The following is a 15,519-nucleotide window of genomic DNA, read 5'->3' as shown; positions in this document are numbered from 1 at the left end:
GTGGAGTGTGTTTAGGTTTTAGTCTTGGGACTTTTTCAGGTTCAGGGAGAGTCACTTCCAAAGTAGAGTCCAGCATTAGAAAAGGAACCATCTGCCAGATCACTCTTCAATGGCCAAGCAGCTAAAGCTCTTGACAGAAAATCTAGGGATGAGTGAGGTCTGTAGGTGACCCTCCAAAGTCGTAAGCTAGCTTCCTGACATAGTCCCAGGATTTTGTTCCTGGGACGACAAAAAGCACGAATATGAGCAGAACGGCTGAACTGAGAAATATTTGGTTCCTTTTTTACTTCCGCCAACAGACTGCAAGAGCAACAAGCAGTGGAATTGCTTTGTGGCACACCAACAAGGAGAAAAGAAGAAGGAATAAAGTTGACGAAGAGTCGGGGGAGTGCTCATATCATTGTGACCGATCCAGTCAAAGTCCCCACATGCATCAGCAAAAAAAGGGATTAAAAGAAAAAGGGATGTCCATTTGCATAAAACATGCATATATTACTTTAAATGGATTGGCACAAATGTTGGAAGTAAGAACTATCCTTTTTAGTGGGGGGGGGGGAAATGAGCACATTTTACCTTTCTAGGTAATGCTGAAACCAGGTGAACCGATGTGCCTGCTCAGTCCAGGTGCTAACAGCTGACAGGCAACAGCAAGGGAGGCTGGTGACTCTGATTTCATGCCGATAGTGAGTCCACTCTGGGTTTTAGCCCAAACTTTAAAGGAATTATTCAAGCTGCTATTTTAGAGACATGATTCAGCACTTTGGACATACCTGTAAAGTTTGGACTGAAACCCGGATTCACCACCTCTGCTAGGCTTCTGACAGCTCTTTAGCCCCAAACCGAAATAGAGGGCACATTTATTTATTTATTTATTTATTTATTTATTTATTTATTTATTTATTTATTTCCCTGCTTTTCTCCTTAAAAGAACCCAAGGTGATGTCGACCAGTCATTAAAAGGACAATATTTAAAAGGTACAAACAATTATACTGTACAAATATTGAAAAAAGAATTAAACAAGTATTATATCAAAAACGCTAAATCAAATCACTACTAAAGACACATTTAAAAGAGCACAACAACCCAATTTGAATTTAAAAAGCTTTTATGTACACAACTACCTTGTGTCAAGCCTTCATAGAGAGGACTACCCTTTATAAAGGAGGGCATGTGGCCACCCTAGAGTAAAACCATTGATTTGTCTTGACTCATTATGTCTACTCAGAGGTCAGACTAAATATTAAGGGAAATATGTATCCCCTACCTCCTTTATGTAACCTCCTTTCTACAATGAGATTTCCTGAGAATCAGAATGTCTCAACAATCAGAATTGCAGATGAAGTCCAAGTTTGCCCTTTGAATGACCAATCAGATCACAGAGCTGAAACAAAGTAGGATGGTGCTGTGAGAAACAGATGTTTTTCACCACTTGAGGAAGATCTTCTAAAACTTAATACTAACATCTAATTTAGTAGTGGCAGAATCTATGAAGAGCTTCAAAATAAGAAGTCTTTGCCATCTTGGCAGTATAAAATCCTTCAACTGAGGACCAACCCAACCCATGTAAGATTCCAGTAACTCTATTTTTCCTGGGGCTGTGAATTTACTCTAGCATTCAGTCTAACCTTTGCAGGACGTATCCAAGGTGAGGAACTTATTTTGAAACTAGGACCCAGTGCCTTGGATAACTGCTGTAGAGTTTGGACTAATACCTGCAGTGAATTCACTACCCTTGCACAACTGGAGCCACCAGCCTCCACCATTTCAGAGCCTCCAAAAGCCATGAGGGAGAGGAAGGAGAAATGTTACAGCCAGCTGCCCAGGTCTTGACTCCATGGCACTAGCTGGCATTTGGAGACCTTGATCGATTTCGCTTCTCTTGTTGATTGATTGCCCAGCCGTCCTGCCCAACCCCGAGGAAGGTCACAAGACAGCAGCAGTGTCTGGCCGTCTGTACCCTAAGCTCTCCGCCAGCTCTCACATCACATTGATTAAATTACTGGGAAACCACAGTACAGCCCCCATTTTGGAGAGGCAAGCAGGGTTTCGGGCAGGAGCGCTTTTGCTGATTTCAACCAGAATTCTTTGTTTTTCCAGTTGCCTTTGAGTTTCCCTACGGCAGTGGAACAGGTTTGCACAGATCTTAGCTATCCTGACCATTTATAAAATGCTGAGCTATACGCCGGTCATGGAGTTCTCAAAGACATGTATCTGCATCGCCAAAGGCACAAAACACAGATGCTTCTAAACCTCATTTAGCTGTCTGATCCGTATCCTTGACGAGGGTTGTTCATTAAATGACCTGCTTAGTACAGGGGTTCTTTTAAAGAAAAGGGGAGACAGCATGCTTTGGAACAAACGCAACCTGCCCTCTGTAAACTTTTCACACTAGCAAACAAATTTTCTTACATCTTATTTATTGAGAAAATGAAGAAAGATTAAAAAAAATTGAGCAAAAGAGAACAAGTGCCGTGTTCATTATTATTATCTGAAGCCTGCTAACAATTTGCATTGTAAAGCAAACTTTTCAAGAATTCCTATTGTATTCCCAGGATCATAAATGCTTTAGGTTTGTGGGGTGCAGATTTCCCCAACCTGGTGCTCTCAGGTGAGGCATGACGACAGGTCCCATCCTTCTCTAACCGGCAACAAAACCAAGGGGACCATCTGGTAACAAAACTTTCAAGTCCTTCATAAGTTCATCTGCATTGTTCATGGTAATCCTCACAGCAATCCTGCAGAGATCTTGGAAAACCAATGTTGGGGGACTCAAGCATCCCAAAAATGTTATTTTTGTTTCAGAACTAAGGGTTGTGCTTCATCATTAAAACATAATGGCTGGGGAAGTGTGAGAATCAAAAACCCATCCTGTCTGGGGATTCTGGGGATTATTCTCCTGAAAAGTAACTTTTCCGTGCTCTGATCCTAGAAAATGACCCAATAGTATGACTTATCCATGTTACAGACGGGGAGGTGGTTCTGAGGCTGAGAGTGAGGGGCTTGCCTAAGACTGCCAGTTGGGTTCCTAGCAGAGAAGGGATCTGAGTGCAGGATTTCCTGATGGGTACCTCTCTTAGCCACTAGGTAACACCATTAGCTTTCTTTCATTTATGTCCATTATCTTGTTTCCTTTTAGTGAAAAGAGGGACTTCCTCATGCTAATTTGCCCTGTGGACGACACTGGGTTGCTCTGTTTTGCTCTTCATTGCTGACATATTTCTGCCTCTTCTTTTTTAGCCTTGAGTGGTCAAGCTACAAAGTTGGCCATTATTCATCCCAGAGGTGGCAAAGTTACTTTTTTTCAGACTTTGGTTCACTCAGTAGCTCAGCTAAGGATTCAGGGAGCTGTGCCCACCCCCAATCACATTTCTAAACTGACATACATTCCCATATCCTGCACCCTCACCTGGTAGAAGGTTAGAATCAGATGCCTTTCTATCTCAGCTCTTAATGCAGAGGAACGCACAGACACATGCACATTAAGGCAATGTATCTTAGCAGTCACCTGAACTGGAGAGAAAGATGAGAAAAAGATGGATCCACAGACAGGGCATGTAACTACCCAGCTTCCAACCATCTTTAGGCAATCCTACAACCTTGCTATATGGCTATTGCTGGTTGGACAGCACAGTGGGTTGGAGGCCACCTGGCTGTAAAGCCTGGAGTCAGGAATTTCATGGAGCCAGCCATTTCACACCCTGGCATCATTCATTCTGAACACTTTATGACAGCAGATTGTTAACGCAATCTTGTTGTTTTTTCCCCCTGGCATATTTTTTTATATCCAAAGGACGAACAGCCTCTTGGCTTTAAAAAGAGCGGAGAAAGCAGACATTTGTGGAGGAAATGAACACAGAAGACAGAAGGCAAAGGAAAGCCACAAGCAAAGAGGGGGTGGGTTGAAAGCACAAGCAGAAGCTCTGGGCATAGAAATAAGGGCGTTACCAGCAGGCTTTGGATTTTCATTCTGAAACACTGGCAGCTACGGACTTCCCCCATTAGACTGCTGTATTATCCTTGCCTGTTTCCACAAATGTTTCTTTTAAAAAGCAAGAAACCATGCTCTGCTGGCTTGCTTTTTATGCGCCATCAAGTTGCCACCGACTTATGACAACCCCATAAATGAGGAACCTCCAAAATGTCCTCTCCTCAACAACCCTGCTCATCTTTTGCAAACCCATGCCTGTGGCTTCTTTTAGGAAGCCATTCTGTCTCGTATTGGCCTTCCTCTTTTCCTGCTGTCTTCCACCTTTCCCGGAATTTTTTTTCCCAGAGAATCCTGCCTTCTCGTGATGTGACTAAACGAGGACAGCCTCAGTTTCAACATTCTTGCTTCCAGAGGTCGTTCAGGTTTGTTTTGATCTAGGACCCACTTGTTTGTCCATGATATCTCCAAAGCTCTCTTTCAGAACCATATTTAAAAGAAATAATTCCCCCCCCATCCGTTTTCTTTACATCCCATCATCCCTCCAATGAGGTTGAGAAAATGTTGACTGACCCAGTGGGTTTCTGGCCAAGCGGGGATTTGAACCCAGCACATTGAAATCTTAATCCAACACTCTAACCACTGTACCATACTGTGTTAATCCCTTTAGTTCTCTGTTGGCAAACACAGGAGTATGGGAGACTGACTTGTATTGAAAGAGAGTGCTGGTCCATTCAATCCAATATAGCCAACTCTGATGGGGAGCAGCTCTTCACAGTTTCAGGCAGGATGTTTTTTCCCAGCCTATTCTTGAGATCTTTGGTCTCCCATCCAAGTATTGATCAGGCCTGATTGCGTTGAGTATTTGATATCAGGGGAGACTGGGCATGTTACTGGTAGGATGGGAATAACTCCTTCAGAATCAAAAGGTACAGTACGTCCTTGCCCGCCCTGTGGATAAAGCCTGAACAGGCATGCAGAGAAATAAGCTGTGCTTTTTATCCATGATGGGAACACATCCTGAATTAGTCCATCTGACACCTGGCCCTCTCTATGCCTTAAAACCCACCTGCTTTGGGAATTTATCCCTCTGAGACCAATCTTGACATTGTATAACACCACATCATTGCCTGAAAGAGGAATGATGGTTAAGGATGTGATTTTTGGATTTTCAGGAGTAAAATTCTGGGAATTCTGCCTGCCTTACAAATGCCTTGCAAACACTTGAATGTGATGCACCTAGGTGAAAAAGCCTAGACGGGAAGTCTTCGAGGCTTAGCTAGGCCTAGCTCTGACCACACTTCCTGGTGCTAGCTGGAAGCTTTCCTTCTGAACAGGAAACTCAGAGGGAGCTAGGCCTAGCCAAGCCAGTTCAGGCCTTTTATGTCAATACACTCATAAGCATCCTTGTATTTTTCATTTTCTTTCATTCTATAGGCTCGCTGCTACTAGAAATCTGTACGTTGTCCTCCCAATTAAATGGAGCCTCCACATTAACTGCCTGTCACAAGTACACCATATTCCAATTGTTGTGGATGAATTTGCTCCCCATGAAAACGCAACTACCCACTTCTTGTTTGGTGGCTTTGTTCCCAAACATCTGGGAATGTGATGTTGTTGTCCTGGCACCCCTAGTGCTTACAGGAAACCAATACCACACATTTTTTATCCTGAGCTACCATGGCCGACAAGATTTCAGCATCTCTGGTGCTGGAAGGAAAAGATTTCAATTGGAATAAACCAGCTGAAGGTTGTTTGTGGCTTCTTTAGATATATATTCCAAGAGCCTCCCCCAAGAGCCTCCCCCAGTCCAGACTCTGCCGGGAAGCTTCTTTTCTTAGATTTCGTCTTCCATGCTTTCTGTGTACAGTATTTCCTTCCAGAAAGAGGCAATATGTGGAAAGGAACATTTAGTTCTTGCATAATTCCATTCTGCTTGGTAGAGGCAGTCAGAGTCGGCAGATATTGCCACCGTCCAAATCCCACTGCTTGCTTAATTTCATAATCAGCCTTAATTAAAAGAGCAGTTTAGGTGCCTGGCATTTAGCCCGATTTGGCTCAAGGGCTTGCTTTGTTGCATCAACTTTAGGAAAGTGTTGCATATCCAGGATGTCTTTCCCCCAAATCTTAGAAAAATTACTTGCTTGCGTACTTATTTTAGCACTACAATGCCAACATGGGTGTTAGTCCTACATACTGGGGAAATCAAGTAATGGTACGTAGAAAAGTAACTTTTCCCAAACTCTAGGTGTTGTGTTTTTAAGTCAATGGGGCCACATCCAAGCTTCCAACATGGAAAGAATGTTGATTTAACCAATCCTGAAAAAACTTGCATTGTACACATCTCAAAACTAGATTATTGTTCCCTGCATTCAATCAAAATACAACAGAGCTGCACCAGAGCATCCATGTATAATTGTCATTTTTTCCCCCATTGGCACTCCTTCTATGATTCACCTTGGAGTCTGACATCTTCTTCAGAGCTTCTTTCCCTCTTCATTGTGGGCCAATGGTGGAGAGGTGAATTAAGAAGCACGTGTCTGCTCCTGACAATCCCCATATACAGAATGTTCAAAAATGAAGGTGCTTCTGTTGAGATGCATCTTCCCCCACACACACACACACAAAGAATAGTAATTCTTTGTTCTGAGCCTGAACAATTAGACTTGCAAATGTTTCAGTCTCAGTGACCGATCACAAGACAACCCCCCCTGCACATTTGCAACACAGAGGATGAAGCAAGGTGATTAAGCAGCTGTTTTCTCTTTCTGAAAGACGCTCCTCTTTTCATGATGTGCAGATTGCATCACCTAATTCTTTCCTCCTGGGAACAAGGAACTTCTACTGGCCAGATGGAGATGATGCCATCGTACATGCAAATCAAGACATTTGGGTTCTTTAACCCTGTGAGACCTGGTTCCCTTATATCAGTGGTTTCCAACCTTGGGTAACCCAGGTGTTCTTGGACTACAATTCGCAGAAGCCTTCACCACCAGCTGTGGTGTCCAGGGTTTCTGGGCGTTGCAGTCCTGGGCTACCAAAGGTTGGGAACCACTGCCCTCCACCACTGTTGTAGACCCTGGTCAGACAGCATCCTGGTCCAACAGTGAGCACCCTGTTGGTTAACTAAAGGAAGAAGACTTGATACGATTGTTCCCCTAATGTTTCCCTTCACCAACAGAAGAAAACCCAGTGGTCTACATACACACCAACAATTCAGTCTTTTGCCACTCCTTTACAAGGCCCAAAAATACACTTGAAAGCAACCTTAGAGAACATACACAAGTTACTTATTTGGAGTAAAACACCCAGAATTGCTAGCCAGCATGAGCACTGACCCATAGTGGCTGGGGGATTCTGAGAGTTATAGTCCAAAAAGAAGCAAACTGACTCTCGTTCAAGATCTGCAACCTCGTAGTTGATCCCTATGGATCATTGAGTCCAGCTCCTGTCAAGGAGACAAGGTGGGGAACTGAACTTCCAACCTCTGTCTCCGCAGCCAGAGACTTGAGCCAATACTTTGCATCCAGCTTTCTTTCAAGGCTTTTGAGCAGCGGTTGAATCGACAGTCGTCTGAATATGATCATTATGGGGTCTTTTGTGCAGGCGGTCATTACACCCGCTTTAAAATGGACAAGTGCTCTTAAAAGAATAAGCTCTTTTCCAAATAGCCTCAGATGTGGCCTAGAAGAAAGTATGGGGTGTGGAGGGAGATTTTATGTGAGAAGAGATGGATGGGACTGGCTGAAATGACCTTGGTGACAGAATGAAAACTTTTCTTCCATTTCTGGGCAGGCTTGTTATGCAGTGACTAACTGGGCAGAATCCTGTCTCTTGCAAAGCTCGCCAAGTTGTAAAATCTGCAGAATATATAGCAACCTCATTTCTGGCTGGAGAAGGGAGAACAAAAGGTAAATCAGCTTTAAATTGGTTCCCAAAGGAACTGAATGCTCCTGCAGAGCTTGCTATTAAGAGTACCTGCCTTGAATCGCTGAGGTTTTCAGGCAGCAATGCATACCAGCAATTCGCAATTTCTTGCAAATCAGCTAGTGTGCTGCTCTCTCCTGCCTACTCTCCAGTGGTACCTGTTTCATCTTGTACCCTCAAACATTCTTGGATGCTGGAAGAGGTTTCTCAGAACTTTTGGTCCATATTTCTCCACAGTTGGAGCCACAGAGAAACTCCCTGGCTTGTTGTACAGGAAAAGGCAAGAAGTCCCATATCGATGTGTGGCTCATATTTCCATCGAGTCTATGACAACATCCAACACGAATGCGCCCATATTTCTTCACTTTCCTCTGTTGCTACAGTAGGTTTCCTTTTTCTTTCTGGTTAGAGTTGTGCCAGAGAAGGCTTCCCATTGGGCTGTACTATCTGATACTATGGCATTATAGTACAGGTGCTCTTGCACACCCCAAACCGTCAGAATGAAGGGGAATATCTGCAAGAATTGAACACTAAAATTAGTTCCACTTTGCTCCACTTAGCATTACCCCTAGACCACCACTGGCTCCGTTTTGACCTGTTGTATTGTGTGTCTGTAGCCACGATGCCCCTTCGTTTCAAAGGCCCACTGTCACTTTGGATGACCCCTGGCCGGGCTCTTGTAGGTTGCAAAATGGCAATCTGAGAAAGATTGCAGAGTAACATCCTCAGCCCATTGAGGTAAAAGCAGAACTTTGACCATGGACTTTTTAGTGTCGACTTTTAGGTCGACATTAAAAATTCTACACATAGGCACTCTTTCCAGCCTGCTTCATCCTTGAATTTGTCTGCCTTGTTTCTAGATGGTGAAATGCAATTTAACCCTGAACTGCCATGGGTGAAAAAGGAATTTGTGCAGCCACAGGGAAGTCTTGGACTACAAGCACTGAAGACTATGAACGTCCCAAATATGGCGAACACAATAGGTGCATTTTGATCATCTATTGCCCAGCAGCCGGGGTGGGTGGGTGGAGAGGAAGCCCCACAAAACTCCCTTGCAACTTGGAAAATAAATAAAGCTAACATTCCCAGAGAACTGGGTCAGGAGGAAAGCTCAAAAATTCCCTGTTGCCGTATAAACCTCCAGAAGAGGAAAAAAGGAAGGTCAAAATTTAATCCTCTAAATTCCTGTGTTTAAAGTAGCCAGAAAATCCGAGATAATGAAATCAATTCAGCTTTGGTTGTTATCTTCTGCTCTGTCTATTTCCCTGATGGTAAACTGTCTGCTTTTGTTTTGAACTTAGAGCTCGGCAGGAATTGCCTTATACAGGGATCCTCACTGGCTGCTCTGTCCATCAGGATTTGGCTGTGTTTCTCTTTTGTTACACCTGCAGTCTTGCTAAAGTTATCCTGCCTCCCTTCTATGCCAGATAGCTCAGTGGTTGAGGTCTCTGGCTGTGGAGCCAGAGGTTGGGAGTTCAATTCCCCCCCCCCCGGTGCCTCCTGGACAAGGGTTGGACTTGAGGACCCATAGAGTCCCTTCCAGTTCTGTGGTTCTAAGACTATTATGTCAAGCTCATGCTATCGGCTGGCCCATAAAGTCATGGATGGAATCCCTGACGGGAGTATATTCCTAAGGATGCTTTGAATTAATACTAGGAACCCTGCAACACAGTTGAGCAGAGAGGGCTGGATGGGGACTTGGAAGGACTAAGTGCCCGCTGAGCCAGGAAACTCTTTGAGTGACCTTAGGTGAGTCTCTCTTCCTCAGATTGACCTGACAATCTGAGGATGAACAGAGGCGGGAACGGAGGAGGAGAGCCATGCACACCGTCTCATGTCCCAGGAGGAGAGACAGACCATAAATGTAGAAGAACAACAACACAGGACCCTATGTTACACTGAGAAACTCCATTGGGACTGTTCTGCTTCCACTGCCACGTACATTGTAAAAGAGAAGTGAGGAGGCCTCGGTAGGGTAGACAAAAATGATTTTGTTCAGGCTATAAAGCACTTTAATTGGTCTGGTTCTGTCTTATGGAACCCTGTGAGGTTCTAAGAATTCTGTGTTGCCATCCGTGGAAGGCACTAGAGAGCCTTGGGTCTCCAGATGTTCTCAGACTACATGTCCCAGAAAGCTTGAGCAGCAAAGCTAACAGTGAAGACTTCTGGGAGTTTTAGTCCAAGAACACTTAGGGAACCAAGGTTGGTAACCATTGCACTAGAGCTCTTAGAGAATTTAAGGGACCACCCCTACCTACAAACCTCAGGATTCCACCAGATAGAACCATATAATTATAGGAGTTTTCCATCATGGACTGGAAGCTACCACCCCAGACCTGATGCCTGAGATTCTTTTAATACAAGAAGACACAAAGAGATTCATTTGGGGGGGGCACTCTTTAGGCAAAGCATCCCTCCCCTTATTGGTGGTGTTATGTCCCACCAAGGGGCCCTTGACTTATGAGGATCCCAAGGATAAGCCATCTCCAAAAGGCCCCGTCCTCAACTGCCCTGCTCAGCTCTTGCAAACGGAAGTCTGTCGCTTCTTTTAGGGAGTCGATCCATCTTGTATTTGATCTTCCTCTTTTCTCGCTGCCTTCTACCTCTTCCAGCATCATTGTTTTTCCCCCCACAAAGAATCCTGCCTTCTCATTATGTGCCCAAGGAAGGGGCACCACTTCAACATATTTCCCTCCAGGAATAGTTCTGGCTTGATTCGATCCAGGATCCACTTGTTCGTCTTTCCCTCCCCTACTGCGGCATTGAATTTGTGCCGTAAGATGAAAAACCCCATCTCGACAAAAGATAAAACTCCTCTGCAGCAGTACCTATAAAAGCAAAACTTAATGTTTTCACTTACTAAGCTATTCTCCGTGTATTTTAAAGATTTTAAGTTTGTAGACCAGGCTTCCTCAATCTAGTGGCCTTCAGATGTTTTAAATTGGCCACACTGGCTGGGGATAATGGGTGTGCATTCTAGAAGGTCCCTAGAACACGGTAATGGGAAAGCTGTTCTATATTTTACACAAGGCAAAGGCTTAGCACACATGTTTATTTATTTGCTCACTGGTCGCCTTTATATTTTCCTCTATGAGTGCCAGGCAACATATATGGCTTTCCTGTTCCCCCACATTTAATCGTCACAACAGCCCTGTCAGGTAGACAAAGCTGAGATGGTGTGATTCGCCCAAGCTCATCCAATCAGCTTCCTGACTGCATAGGAATATGCCATAGGGGCTGCTTTATTGCACAAGCTGCTGTAGATGGCCACCCATTTCATTTTCAAACTAAACGTCTGGGATCAGTTGGAATAAGGGAAAGGGAGTGGATCAAGGTCAATTAATGTGTTCAGATCTAAGTACAGATCTTCATGATAACCATTATATCACTCACTGCCCATCAAAGCACAGATGACAAAGAAATGAGGTGGAGGTGGGAGAAAACAGCGAGAGACGTTTGATATTGGATTTAAGCCATTAGCTCTACGATTTCAGATTGTCTCTGAGGCTGAATGACCATCGTGCCTGCCATACGGATTAATTTATATACTGTTATTAGGACAGCACCAGTTTCAGGGTCGTTGTTGTTGTTTTCAGAAGATTGGAAGATTAAAATCCCCATAATCTGCACAAAAAAGTAGGGCACGGTTCTTTGGTTCCGCATTACGAGTGGCACAGTATGCGTTTTTTTTTCCCCAGCAAAATCGCAGTTTTGCTATCCAGACAATAAGGGAAAGACGGTCAAGTCTGGAGTTCCCCTCAAGTGGCCCCGAAATAAATCCACAGCCTGAATAATAATCATAACCATCTCAGGACTGCAGAGCTGGAAGGGATCCTATAGATCATCAAGTCCAGCCCCTGTCAAAGAGGTCCAGTGGGGGAATCAAACTCCCAACCTCTGGCTCCACAGTCAGAGACCTAAACTACTGAGCCGTCCCTTGCAAAGGTTCAGGAATCCACATCTCGGATCAGCAAGTCATGATGGAGAAGGACTTTGAATCATACTGCAGCCACACTGAAACCCTTATGACTGTACTTTTCTATATCGCTAAAATGCTGTGGTTGACTGGATCTGGCTCTGCGGGTAAGAAAGCAATACACTTAGAAATGATCTGTGCTCCGTGGGAGACAATCCTTCTGAAACTGTGGTGCCCAAAGCTGAACACAGTATTCCAGGTATCTCTCACTATTTCCTGCTCACAGAGGCCAGACCTGTGCTATCTAAATGTGCCTCCTTTACTCTGGTATGGTGGAGAGTGCAACCTAGATGTAGAGTTTAAGTCTGGCTGCAATGCCAGCCAGCTTCTATGCAGGTTCTCTCTTGCCTTTCCCTCTTCGCTGCAAAATGTCTTTGGATGACCCTACATACTCAAATACTGTTTGACTGGTGCATGTCCAGACGGTTTGCTGCTAGGTAAGAGTGCCTGGGCAATGGAGGCTGATGACTCCCAAGGGTTTTTGTCCGAACTATAAATGCACCACCCAAGGGACACCATCTATGTTGGGGGAGGAATAGGGTTCAGCCCCCCAGGTAGACCTTGCAGAGTTTAGACTTTCAAATGTCAGCGTCCAGATTGAAACCTATCAAGTCAGAACTAAAACCCAAAGCAGATTTTGAACTAACATCCTACAAAGTTTGGACTAAAACCTGCAGCGGATTCATTGATCCCATGAAGTTGAAGTAATGAGCCTTCACATTACAATATATGTCCACCAAGACATATTGCCAAAGTTGTCCTCAAGCCTTGAGCAGGCCAATTATGCCACCTTTATTACGGGCATTTTCAAAGCCTCGGAAAAAACTATTTTGAGGATTAGCCCTCCCAGAATGACCCATGCAGAAGGCTTGCTAAGGCTGGGTGAGAAATGAACCCGCCTCAAAAAGTAGTGTTTTCAAGGTTTAAACATTTAAAAAAATCTTTTCCATATCTGTCCTATCCATTTCCTTTTTAAATAGCCATTTCCTTCAAAGTAACCTGCAGTTAAGGCTTCATCCTGACCAAGCAAATCTGGAGATAATTAGTTATTCACCTCCACACACAAGGAAAAATTATTTCTTATAATTAAATGCATCCCGCTTTGTGTGTCAGGAGCGACGGAAATGCCAAACGAATCTTGTTACAGCTCTTCAAGGAAAATGTATTCTGCTCCTGTGAATTTCAAGTACCAAAATGATTCATGGATTCTATCAGAATATTGGATGAAATAATAAGCCCGGATTTTTGCGGTGCAGCTGTTACAATTAGCAAATGAATTTGAGGGGAGAAGAGAAAGGGGAGGGGGGAACCCACAGAGAGGCTTTGTGACTTTCTGCTGTTTTATTCAAAAGCCCAAAGATTTCAAGAAAAGTGTACCTTTCGGGAGAAGAGCCAGCCTGGGTGGCCTTGGGCAAGCTGGATAATCCTTGGGTGCCCCCCTCCAGAAGAAGAGAATAGTAAACCGCTTTCTCAGTATTCTTTTTTTCATCATCATCATGTTAATAATCATAATCATCAATAATAACCTTAAAACTGCGGAGCGGGAAGTGACCCTATGTATCATCCAGTCCAGCCCTTGTCAAGGAAACGCAGTGCAAAGCATGGGGTATGTCACATGAACCCTGTATTGTATTAATGTTTCTAAACTTCAGCAAAACACAAGGACCAGGGATCATTGCACAAAAAAGACCAGCTAAAGATACCCATCAATCACAGTGACAGATAATCTCTCCCCCTTATCACAACAATACTTCCACAACAAAAACAGGCTGATCACCATCATCGCCCTATCTCCTGAAAAGGACAAAAGCTGTTCCCACGGCTACAAATACTCAACTATCCAAACAAACTGCACCAGAGCACAGAGTTACTACTCCAGTCCTCTGAAGATGCCGGCCACAGAGCCTGGCGGAACGTCAGGATGAACAACCTTCAGAACATGGCCAAAGAGCCCGAAAAACCCACAACAACCATCAGATCCCGGCCGTGAAAGCCTTTGTGAATACATTCAGCAAAACACTTCAAAAATGTTACTACTGAGATTATGGTAAATAAATAAAACTGGATTATGCTTGGTTTGTCACAGTAGACCCAAAATAAATGGAGCCAGTGTGTCATAACTATGTCCCACTGGGTGTTCAAGGAATCTCTTTTGATTGTGTGACCAACGCATGAAACACTTGCTTTGACTATATTATTTTTTTACTCTTTTAATATTTACATACTACTTTTCTCCTAAAGGATCCAAGGTAGTTTACAGTGTTAAAAGAAACAAAGTTGAAAGCCAAATAATGAATTATTACAATATTAAGAAAGCGTTAAACAAACATCATGTTAAAACTCATAAGAAGAACAACACCAAAAAATCAAGTAAAACACAGAATAAAGCTCTCCCTTAAAAAAAAAAATCCTTTTGGTCAACCCGTCATTTAAAAGAAAGCCTGCCTGAAGATAAAGGTCTTTGCCTACTTGTGGAAGGACCACAAAGATGGGGCCCGCCTGGTCTCCTGTGGGAGGGAGTTCCACACTCTGCGAGCAGTGACACAGAGAAGGCCCTCTCCTGTGACCCCACCAATCATGCCTCTCAGGGCTGTAGGACTGGAGAAAGGCTTTTGACTATCTTACTACCTGGATGGGATCATAAAGGGGGATACAGCTTGCTCCAGGTCCCAGTCGCCATGCGCGGTGGAGGATTCTGGGACCTGTAGTCCAAAATTGTAATGTTTTCATGTCATGACCATGAATAAATCTGGTTCCAAGATGTAATCAGGAAAGGTACAGTTTCAAAGTAATTAGGGGATTGAACAGAAGATACATCTGTTTACACGTGCTGAAGTCTTTGGAACAATTGTTAAGTGTATATGTGAGACTTAGCAGTGTGGTGCTGATGGCTATGAAACAGCTGATTTATTCATTTATATATTTTTTTGTTTGCTTCTCTCCTCCCCGCACCTTTGCATCTTGAGTTCAATTCGTCTTACCACTGTAAGTGGCAAGTACCCCAAGAGAGGAGAGTGCAATGAAGTTATCTGGCATTTTAATGCACAAGCTGATAAGACCAAGAAGATTCAGTCTTATCACATTAATTAGCTCAGTGGCCTTCGCCCAATAGATTAGACAGCAGGAGGTTTTGACCCTGAAAGAAAATGCCAACTTCATTGCCACGAAGAAACTCTTAGCGCTAAGAATCTCCAGGAACAGATTGGAAATAGTCCTGCCTCTGATTTAAGCCTTACTGAAATGTGGGCGTGGGTAGATTTGGTTTGGTTTTCATTTAGCGAAATCATTATTACTTCTTCAAAAACATTTTGCAAAACTTGGAAAAGTTATTATTTAAATAGTTTTGTTTTTGAATAACACGTTGCAGAATCCTTGACCTCCATAAGGCTTTCTTGGAAATGTCATCCAACAAACCAAAAGAACAGTAAAAACAAACCCCTCTTTTGGAGTTCTGATATGTTTTAATTCCAAGTTCAGTAATATAATAACAAATGAAGCTCACAATATGGAAATCTCAAACAAAGTCATACTATTAGTTGGTTGGTTGGTTGGTTGGTTGGTTGGTTGGTTGGTTGGTTGGTTGGTTGGTTGGTTGGTTGGTTGGTTGGTTGGTTGGTTGGTTGGTTGGTTGGTTGGTTGGTTGGTTGGTTGGTTGGTTGGTTGGTTGGTTGGTTGGTTGGTTGGTTGGTT

Source organism: Pogona vitticeps, chromosome 10, assembly GCF_051106095.1.
Source record: "Pogona vitticeps strain Pit_001003342236 chromosome 10, PviZW2.1, whole genome shotgun sequence".
Lineage (NCBI taxonomy): Eukaryota > Metazoa > Chordata > Lepidosauria > Squamata > Agamidae > Pogona > Pogona vitticeps.
Note: the sequence above shows the minus strand (reverse complement) of the source record.